The following is a 9066-nucleotide window of genomic DNA, read 5'->3' as shown; positions in this document are numbered from 1 at the left end:
ACTGGCACTTTCAGCCTTTATACTAGAGGAAAGCAAAGATTCATAAGTTGGTGATTTTCCTAAACATAGAAAGGAGTTCAGATGCTGAGCTCTCTCCCTAAAGGAAAAAAAAAAAAAGGCAATTGTTCATTGTAAGAAGCAGGAAGGGCACTCCAAGCAGAGGAAACAGTCCTGGAAAGCCACAGAGCGGGCTGCAGCGGGTACTGCCGCTTAAATAGTGCACTACCGATGATAATGTAATTCCCGCTGTGCCACTGCTAACACTGCATTAGAGAACTCCTTGTTGAGCAGACTTGTAATCCTACTGTATTTGTGCATATTAGAGGGTTTAAACTGATTACAATTGATTCGGAGGCTGCAGTCCGCGCTCGTTTTCTCCTTTCTACATCTTTAAAACCCTTTACAAGGTCACCGTTTACTCGAGCTGCTCCAGAATCGGAAACGTGCGTCTGACGATGGTTGCCTAGGGAATGCAGGAGTTTGGAAATAAGTGTAAGGGAGAGGCAGACCTCATCTGTACAGTCGGGTAGTTTTCAGTAGTCTCTTCTTTCACTTTGCATTATTCAAAAGAGTAGGAAGAATAATACAATCAGACGACAAGTATCAACCACCTACATTTGGTTCAATAATTGCTAGACTTTGCCATATTTGCTTTATCCCTATGTATATGGAGGAGGAGGGTGGAACCATTTTAAAAAAATTACACACATCATGACTCTTTAGTCACCTCTAAACAGTAAGGATGTTCTCATACATGCTACTAATTTCATTATTATACCTTAAAAATGTAATAATCATTTCTCAAGAGCATTTAATGCCAGTCTATATTCAGATTTCCTCAAATGTCTTTTATAACTGGCTTATTCAAATAAGGATCCTATAAAGAACCACACATGGCATTTGGTTGTTGTTTCTCTTAAGCTTCTTTTAATCTAGAATATCCCTTTTGAAAGTGTTTTGTTTAGTAGAATAATCTAAATATGGGATCGGTATGACTGTTTCTTTGTAATCCTGTTTAACTTGTTCCTCCAGTATTTCCTGTCACCTGGAAGGTAGATTTAGAGGCTAATTTAGATTCGGGTTAACTATATTTGGCACGAACACTGTGTACTTCTGCCTTCTCTGTACTGCTGTGATCTGCCTGTTTCATCTGTGGTCTCTGTACTTCACGTTATATCCCATCAGGAAGCTCACTGTGTCCAGTTGCCTGTGTCTTTCAGTCTGGGAAGTGGGGAGCAAGAGCAATGCACACCAGGTTGGATGAGGCAAAATATTCTAAGACAGGGTCACAGCAGGACTACAGGTGTGGAGGGAAGCGAGAGCCAGCTCCCAGGGATGCTGCATGCTTCTGAGTCCTTAGCTTTGGGCTGACTGGCTCACCTAAAAGGAGTGATTCTCATCTTGATAATATTAACGGAGGCAAAGATCCTGGCTGGGGTCTGAGGATTTGTCCTCCTGTACCTTGTAGAATAGGAAGGTCCCAGCAGAGTCCTCGCACAAGTCTCTCATGCCCTGTTCTGGGAGAAGTCTGGTCTGATTTCCTAAAAGGAAAAGCAGTACAGCAATGTTTATTTCATGGGATCGACAGAGCAATAAGAATTAAGGGCCTGGTGCACTTAATATGGGCCCAGAGGCTAGTACACTGGAATTATTGTCTCCATCAGCTCTAACACGCCAACAGAGGTCCCAAATAGCAGCAGGGAGTTCTCTGGAAAGCAGGCAATTTGGTTCCTGGATTGACTTAGACACTGGAAGGACGCAGGACTAGTGGCCCCAGTGGACAGAATTACCTGAGACACTACAGAAGCAATTGGCAGTTGCGGGTTTCTCAACCTCAGCACTACTGATGTCTTGGGCTGAGGAATTCTTTCTTGTGGAGGTCACCCTCTGCATTGTAGGAGGCATAGTGACTTCCCTAACCTCTACCTCCTCGATGCCAGTTACACCCCCACCCAAGTTGTGACATCCAAAAGTTCCTCCGGACGTTACCAAATATCCTGGGGTAGGAGTATGGTTGGAGAGAGGAAAATCAACCCTGGTTTTGAATTGCTGGCCTGGGGAGACAGGTCAGTTGAGTGGCAGTAGGATCTTCCATTAAAGGACCAATACCAGGCTCTGTGTTGGAATCTCTTACACACAGCAGTTCGTCTCATCTGGATAACAGCTCTGAGACAAGGGCTCTGTCTTGATTTTTACAGCTGAGGAAAGTTCTACGCAAGGGTCTGTGATGTTGCTAAGGTCCTGACCTGGGTATACTCTATTGTAAATGGAATTCTCTCTCCATGTACCAAGCTGCTTCTCTTTGTGACAACAGGAGCAGTCGCCAGGATGCCGGCATCCCAAGCCTGGTTGCAAGCACTGAGCAGACTTGAAGGAGCATTGGCTGGGGGCAGGGAGCATCTACTGCCTTAGCAGCATTGCGCTGGTAGGAGTTTTCAGGGGTACAGGGAGGTTTCCGCTGATGGTGTTCATGGGGCTGCTGCTACCTGATCTGACCAGTGAGGTGAAGAAAGGATAGCCATGAGGGTCACAGCAACATGGCTTTGGAGTGGGGGGATCATGCAACATATTAAAGACGTGGAGGAAAAAACATGGTAGGGCTCTGAGAAATAACAATGAGAGGATTGGACTCAAGTTCTTCCAGTAATGTAGAAGACCCTAGAGATAATTCAGGAGTTACAGCATGAGAACACTACTTACACTAACCACACTTCACTAAGCGGCATAGAGTTGAGAGATGCTCACTGAACACCCTAGGAAGGAAGGGCAGGGGTGAGGAGGGGCAGGCCTCAGGCACTGGGCATGGAGGAGTCTGGAGAAATACCCCTCCAGTAGGACCAATCAGATACATCAGGGCAAACCCATATCTGAAGTGAAGCTTTTCCCAACCATGACAGCAGATCTTCCTCTTCTCTGAACCCCCCATTTCTTGGTTAGTCCTATGCACCTCAGCATGTAATTGTTCTCCATTTTATAGAATCAGAAGTTTCAATGTTGTAGTTGTTTCAAGTATATTAGTCTTGTCTCCTTAACTAGACCGTAAAATCTTTTGTTGATGGGCGAGAACCAAAGCCTATTTCTTTACAGTCCCTCAGCACAACGCTGAGTGCATAATTGTTAATTAATTTTAAAAGACAAATTACAAAAGTAATCAAGAATAGGATAACTATAAAACCATTGAAGAACATGATAAGTAGCAAAGCCTCATAAAAGCCAGTAACAATTAACTATTAAAAAAATTTTTAAGGAAGAGTCCATTGGTTTAAGAAAATGTTGTATCTTCAACAAATATTATTTCATCAACCATGTGCCAGGCAATGTTCTTGAAGTTAGGAAGATGGAAATGGATACAAGTAAGACAGACAGAAATCTCTGCCCTCGTGCAAGTATACTTTGCATGAAACTATCTCTGCCACATTTCTCTGGATCCTACTACCATACAAACTTAAACACAGATGTAAGTTTTCCACAAAGGTAGTACTCTAGTTCAGCATTGTCCGATAGAAATAGAATTTGAACTACTATGTGATGTAAAATATTCTACATTTTTTCAAAGTGAAAAGAAACAGAAGAAATTAATTTCAAAATCTTTATTTAATCAAATATATCTAACATATTTTAAAATGTAATCAATATCTTTAAATTATTAAATTAATTTTTGATCGAGGTCTTCAAAATCCTGTGGCACATCTCAATATAGTCTATACAAGTTCTGAATGCTAAACAACCACATGTGGTTAGTAGTTACCATATTGAATAATGAATGTAGCTCTAGTTATTTTTTAAGTAGCACATTTAATTAGCCAATGACTTCTGTGCTGGTCACTTCAACATGTTAATAAAGCCAACCAAAGAGGAGTCAAATTTAGGTATTTGCCTTTCTTCCTCTACATTTAGGAAATGTCTTCAGGGGCCTTACTTTAAATGTTATGTATTAATTTGAAATCTTACCACCAGGAGCCTGTCCTTTAAAACTTTATCTTTGGAAAGGTCTATACTGTCCTGACATTTTGAATATTTGTCCAGACTGTTCTAGCTATCCAGTAATCCAGAAAGTATCAAAACATTAAATTGTAATTTTCATTATTTATGCAATAGATTTGATAAGCAAGTCCTACAAAGACCAGTGGGAATGATTAAGAAACTAAATCTGTTGTTTCACCAAGTATAAAATGGGGAAGTCCCCATCAAATCAGCAACAAAAACAATAGCAAAAAAAAAGTTTAATTGTATTGTGGTTATAAAACAAGCTTCTTTTTTATACTGTTATTCCATGTGATTAGCACAATTTACACCTAGCATGAATGTTTATCTTCAGCACATCTTATATTATGGTCATAGCCAGCTGAGTATATAGAAAACAAGTTTATTTGGGTCCCAAATAGTTTTGGTTTCTTATGTGCTTTGGTGAAAAAGAGAAGATTGTATCAAACAAGAAGTAATGTGGAGTAAAAATGGGATTTACTCTGTGTTAGGAACATGGTTTCTAGTTCTTAAGAATCCAACTGGATGATTGAGGACATCATTGTCATTTAACCTCTTAGGACATTATGAATCTCACCTGTAAAACTGGGGGGGCCAGCTGGCGTGGCTCAGTGGTTGAACATCGACCTATGAAACAGAAGGTCATGGTTTGATTCCTGGTCAGGGCACATGCCAGGGTTGCAGGCTCGATCCCCAGTGTGGGGCATGAGGGGGCAGCTAGTCAATGATTCTTTCTCATCATTGATGTTTCTTTCTCCTTCTCCCTTCCTCTCTGAAATCAATAAAAATATGTATATTTTTAAACTGGGAGGAGAGACTACTTTTGGACTATATGATTTCCCATGCTGCTAAACTTTTTACAGCAAATTTTTCAATGGCTTCAATTCTGTATACATGGTACTTTAGATTTTAGTGAAAGCTTGTTCCATATATTAACCTTACTCATTGTGAGAAGAAAAAAACTCCATTAGAAAATAATTCAAACATAAAGAAAATGGAAAAGGCGTAGTCAATGACAAAACGAGGCAAATTTTCTTTTACCCATGAAGAAACTGAGGGACCATAATATTCCTCGTCTGTAGAGTGAGAAGGCCAGATGTTATAGGAGGGAGGGGCTATGAATCAAGAGGTCACAGTTCTAGTCCTAATTCCATCTCTAGCATTTTGATCTTGTACAAATCTCAAAATATGTGGCCACATATTCTGTAAAATGGCATTCATTGGCTCCATAGGGATCTGTGTGAAAATCAGAAGCTATAACATACGTAAAGGCACTTTGAAATATTCTGCAAATCTACTATATTAGCATTAGCATAATCAAGAACTATCTCTAGGACCCTGTTCACAATTCATAGTTTTAAACTAACTGGTTCTGGAAAAGTTATTTTTTTAACCATGAAAAAAATGAATATAGAACATGGCACATAATTATATAACAAACATCCATGTACCCTCCACCTAGAATTAAATGTAAATGGTTTAATCAAAACATCAAGTTTTACACCTTAAATGTATGTAATTATTTGCCAAATATATCTTAATAAAGCTGGAGAAAATTATAAATGGTTTGTCACATTTACATCAGATCTTTTAAAGATATAAAACATTGCAATTACAGATAAGTCTTCTTTAATACTTTTTGAGCCATTTCATACTAGTCCGTAATGAATTTGTATATATCATGCCCATCCATATTTTTATACTTTACTATAAAAAGCATATCCATAAGTAATAAAGTATTGACTTAGTTTTAAAGTAACATTCATTGTAAAACTCATATGTATTCAGAAAATTCACTTCTGTTTTTATAATCTAATCCGATTGATACCTATAGCTCTAGTTTAAGTGTGCTGAATAGTAATGCATCTATGGATATATCACTATTTATCCACTAAAAAGTGTTGACTGGGTTATAAAGTAAAGTCATAGGAAAATATTTAAATATGGAAAGGACCTTAGAGATCTTCTGGTACAGGGTTTCTTAAGCTGGCATTTATAGACTCTCTTCCATTAATGAGATTTAGGTTTAGGAAATTTGAGCACCTGGGGGGGATCAGCATTTTCTGCAGAAAGGGACAAATCTTTGACCATATTCTCAAAGAGATAAGGTGCTAAACACAGTAGTTACTTGTCCTAGTAGAGTTGAGAAGCTTTGGTCTAGTTCTTCTCTCATTTGACATATATGAGGTCCAGATAGGTTAATTCATACAAAGTCAGTGTAAATTACTTTTCCAGAACCACACATTGCTGGGGTTTTGTGCTTGCTTGTTTGTTGATATTTTATACAATATAAGTTTAAGTTTCTTTTAACTTTTAGTCTATAAAGTACAATTTTATCTTTTTATTTCTTTTAATTATTATCCACTGCTGGGGAGGAGGTAAAATTGATACATTCCTATATTACTGGTGACATTGTAAATTGGAAGTCTTTTAAGAAATAACCTGAGATGATGAAGTACCAGTAAAATATAGCCTTTTGGCTCAACCATTTTTATATTGGTTGAGGCAAAATAAGACACAGCCACATGCAAAGAAATGTTCATCAAAATATTATTTATAATAGTGGGAAGTATCTATGAGTAGGATAATGGATAAATCAGTCTATCGACTCCATTGAATATTATGTAGGAAAGTAAAATTAGAGTTTTATAAAATGCTAAGCAATAGTAAGGAATACTTACACTATTAAGTGAACAAAAGGATACAAAATCAACTTATATGATGACTACAACTTTGTAAAAATTCTGCACAGGAGAAAAAGAAAGAAAGTAAATACCACAAATGATAACTGGTCATTTATTTTTCCTTTTCTTGGTCCAAAATCTTAGCTAATGTAGTTATGGTCATAATTTTTAAAAAGTAAACTAAAACAATACTATCATTGGACCCAAATGCAATGAATTTAGTAAGTATGTTTCCCACAGATTCATCATCTTAAAAAAACATTCAGAGATAAAGACTTTCCTTTTGTAATACAATTTCACAAGCATTGAAAGGCTGTCTTCAGAATTATGGTAGGATTACCAATTACAATTGGTTGGCTGCACTCACAAGTCAGCTGGCCAAATAACTACTCTAGTTCCATGTACAATGTTGGCCTCTGATTTCTTAATTGTCCTTAGTGAACAGGATTGGCTTCTGCATTTACCTGAAAAAAAAATCATAATCACATGTTATGTATGAAATCAGGAGGATTTTTTTTCTGAAAGCAGGGCTTTCTTTTGAATGTTTTGATGTTTAATTATTTCACTTTGAACATTTTCTTGATATAGGTTCAGCTTTAAGATTTTGTCATCTGTTATTATTCTGATATTTCTATTGAGTAGAGCTATCAAATAAAAACAAGCATGTGTTCATCTAAAAGAATTAATTTCCAGTTTCCACACACACACACACACACACACATACACACACACATTTTTGTTTCTTTCCTTCTTCAGTAATAAACTTATACGAACATATACATGTGTATTCAATCATGCAGGAGAGCTAAAACCAGCAGGGGGCGAAGCACAATAGGAATACATTTGACAAGCCCTGTGGATTACTCTCGCTTTCACAATAACCAGAAATCCAGCCACACGGCCACGAAGCAATTGGAGGTCCTCCAAGTTAAAAGGATGTCGTCTACGCGCATCTGACAGCGAAGGAGCTGCGGAGACAAATGCGGGTCTGTTCTGCGCTCCGAGGTAATTCGCCCGGAACATCGCAGAGGCGGGGTGAACCGTGATGAACTGCTTTTGTCCTCATCTTCCCCAACGTGGGAAATGGCTCCACTCCGAGGGGTGGACGCTTCCCGGTGGCCGAAGCGGGTGCTTGTCATCCCGTTTCTCTGGGCAGCTATTGAGCTTTGCTGTTTTGCAATATTTTAAATTATTCCGATCGCCTTTGCAGGCGTGGCAAATGCGAGGAGAAGGACCCCCGGCTCATCCCCCCAGACGAGGACAGTAACCCGTGCAGCCTTGCACTCTGGTTTTTATTCACGATAAACGCGGGGGAGGTGGGGGGGGGGGGGGGACTCATACTCCCGCAGTCACCAACTGCTCAACGCTGATGATAGAAAAAGAGTCTGTGTGACCTGTTAGAGAAACGCAGAAGTTTATTGGATGTCTTTAGTTTCGTCGGATAGTCTCCCGCAGCGTCGGTAAAACAAACAAACGACCACAGTCTCCATCCGTTCACAAAATCCCGTCTTTGTGGTGTTGGGTCTCCAAGACGATTTGTCAGTGCGGCGGCGACTTTCCCCTCTTGCTTCCCCTCGTAAGTTTCATGTATCACAATCTCTTCTTTATTTGTTAAACATCAGCTTCCTCTTCTGTCATATTGAATTAAAAAGAGGGAGAGATGAGTGAATGAAAAAGGACAAGCTGATCAGTGCTCCACTGTAGTTTTTTTGAAAGATAGGATTCGGTATTTCAAAACCTTAGTCATTTTATTGGGCGAGCAAGAGACTTAACCCGTCCCGAGCTGAGCGTCAATATGAATCCGCTAAGAAGCACCTGTCCCTCGCCCGGAGCGCCGCCTGGGCGGGCGGCGGAGTGCGGAAGGACGTCGCCGCCTCTCCCCGACCTCGAACGACTAAGAATAGGGCAACTTGCCCTCACCCAAAATGGCGGCCGGCGCTCTGTGCGACGGCGCCTGCGCGGGGTAGCTTTCTGTGACACTAACTCCCTTGGAGTTTCCCTCCCACAAGCCTCCCCAGCACCCACCAGGGCCCGGCCCCGACCTAGCCACCTGCGCCCGGAAGTGACGTATAGCAGCAGCGGTTCCCCCGCTGCATGATGGGAGAGTGTGTGGAGTGGGCGGGGGGTCTCCGCGGAGGAGGAGGTGGAGGCGGCGGCGGCGGAAGAGGGCGGAGGGTAATGGGATGGGGGTTCCGCGGCAGCGCTGAAACTCCGGGTGGGCGTCCATGGCGCTGCTTCGCTGACAGGGCTGTGAGTCGATTGCCTTCCGTTCTCACCAGCTCCGCGTCGGAATCGCCAGTCCTTCCCCGGGGGAGCCAGTTCCTCCCCGGCCCCCTGAGCCATGCCCATCGCGGCCGCCCCGGACGAGCCAGGTAAGCGCCACTGCTCTCCCCCAGCA

The 9066-nt window shown here is 41.0% G+C and overlaps 1 protein-coding gene across 4 annotated transcripts in view; it reads left to right on the top strand.

Annotated features, from left to right (window-relative positions):
• Window positions 1-8768: 8768 nt before the first annotated feature.
• AFTPH (aftiphilin) overlaps window positions 8769-9066 on the top strand; it is a 62752-nt gene continuing 62454 nt past the window's right edge. The window contains exon 1 of one of the 4 annotated variants that reach the window (XM_015557910.1): window positions 8769-9040. The gene's annotated coding sequence lies outside the window, so the exon portion shown is untranslated. The remainder of the gene's footprint in view (window positions 9041-9066) is intronic. The other 3 variants (XM_015557909.1, XM_006778537.2, XM_006778538.2) reach the window with 3 other exon arrangements.

Source organism: Myotis davidii, unplaced genomic scaffold (assembly GCF_000327345.1).
Source record: "Myotis davidii unplaced genomic scaffold, ASM32734v1 scaffold6, whole genome shotgun sequence".
In the NCBI taxonomy this organism is placed as follows: domain Eukaryota; kingdom Metazoa; phylum Chordata; class Mammalia; order Chiroptera; family Vespertilionidae; genus Myotis; species Myotis davidii.
Note: the sequence above shows the minus strand (reverse complement) of the source record. Positions and strands in the feature narration are given on the sequence as shown.